Raw genomic sequence first — 2,137 nt, forward strand, 5'->3', positions numbered from 1 at the left:
CGGCAGCAGGGATGGTGCTCTGATAGGGCCCTGTCTGGCCGGAGGTACAAGGCAATCAGGTAAGCCAGCCAGGCAGGTCCAGACAACACCTTCTTAATAGCTGATCCATGGTGGGGCCGCATTAAGAAATTGTGGGGAGGGGGAAGGAAGTTAGGCGGTGGTGGTAATTCTTGGGTGGTCAGGAGAGACGTAGGAGGTGGTGGTGTGAAGGAGGAGCAGGTGAGAGAGAGCAACACGGTGGGAAAGCAGAAAATGAAAGTCAAAGAAAGAAAAAGTGGCAAAGAAGCACAAAGGAAAAAGGTGAAAGTGGAGGAAAAGAAAGTGAAAAAGTGGTAAAAGAGAGAAAAGAGAGGTCAAAAGTGTAAGAGAGAAAGGCAGTGCAAGACAGTGTGAGGAGAGCAGGGCAAGAGGAGCGAGAAAGGGCATAGAGAAAAAGAAAGAGAAAATGGCAAAAGAGAGGCCAAAAGTTGAAAGAGTAAAAGAGCGAGTGAAAGCCGTCAGAGTGAACCTGTGCCTCAGGACAAGCAGCAGCAGAGATGGGGTACCAAAGGGCTGTACCCGGCTATAGGGCAAAGTCAATCAGGTAATGCCATCAGGCAACACCTTCTGAATAATAAGTGGAGACATTAGGAATTACAAAGAAAATCAAGCCCAACACTCACAAATAGCTCTTTAACGTTGTTAAAATCCTTTATAAAATCTTTAAGTAAATAATTTAAAATGCACCCTCACAGATGGCGATGTTCATATTATTTGATGCCAAATTATAGTGTTTATTTGTTTTATTTATATCCCTGAAATAAAAAAAGATACAGCCAGTTGATTGTGTGCAAAGCATTTTAGGTCGAAGCTAGCGTTGCAGCGCATGTAATGCTAGCCTTGCAAGGCATGCAGTATTCAGTATAGTGTGGAAGCTTCATGGAAGCTCCGCCCACTCTCCGCTCATCTTTTTTATTGGCTTAGGTCCTAAATGCTGCCTTCCGATTGGTTTTAGGCTAGTTAGTCCCTCCTCATGACAGCCATGTCGTCATTTGTATCCTTCCATGCCTACCGGCCCCTTTACTTCAAACACCATTTTCTTCTTTTGCCCCACCTGCTGCAGTCCGTGACTTCTCGTTCCCCCGCCCCCCCACCGCACTCCCGCTAGTGCCTTCTCCTCCTCCTGCACTCCTGTTTCCAATGCAATAGGTCTCGCATAAATGCGAGTCCTATTGCATTGCAAATGCTTGTTTCACAACTATTCCATCCTAACACTTCCACACACAGGTTCACAGTGCTCGCGATGAACTGCTTGGAAGTAAGTGGGGAGGTGCTGGGGCTCGAAGAGTAGGAGCATCACGGGGCGGGACACAGGCTTTGCTGCTCTCCTGCTCTGCTGCATTGTGGGTACCGGGCTCCCCTGCTACTCGCCGGACACCATCAACATGGGGGCAGTCACTGACAGTAAGGACTTCACAGTGGAGCCGTGCGGGGAGTAACCGAGAACTGGCATCCCCAGCATCCTTGTCCCGCACCTCTTGGTACTCAGTAGACCGTGAAGCCGTGGCCTCAAGTACTAGACGCTGCCAAGGAAGCGTAAGCTTCTGAGAGATGCTGTGTTACCTTGTATTAGCTTGATATGTTATCTATATTTACATTATCTTAATGAGTGATATATTAAGGTCAAGCAGCCGAAAAATGGTAGAAAAATAGTGGGAATATTAGCAGACCTTTCAGAAAAATAAACGCGATAGCAACTTTAAGATAGACCTTACTGAACATGAACGAGCATTGGTACAGCCAATAGATCTCGCCTATGCGAGACCAATTGGCGTTGTCAGTGTGTTTTTTCAACATGTTGCAGAGCAGCACGAGATGATGTGTAACATGCCTTAACGTAAACCAAATAGCTCTGCTTTGTTTTGTTTACCTTATTATTACCTTGACTGTATGTGAGAGAGTGCAGTTATCTGCTAAGTGGCACCTAGCGGACCACTGGCCACATCAGTCCCCCGCCGCTACTGGCTGAGCAGTGGCGTCGGGTCTAGACCCTGTTTGTGTATCTGTGTATGTGTGTGGGTCTACATGTGAAGTTGTGTGGCCCACTGGCTGTGTGCCCATGTGTCTGAAGTGAGTGACATACTAAACGTTATAGTAC

Source organism: Triturus cristatus, chromosome 9 (assembly GCF_964204655.1).
Source record: "Triturus cristatus chromosome 9, aTriCri1.1, whole genome shotgun sequence".
In the NCBI taxonomy this organism is placed as follows: Eukaryota; Metazoa; Chordata; class Amphibia; order Caudata; family Salamandridae; genus Triturus; species Triturus cristatus.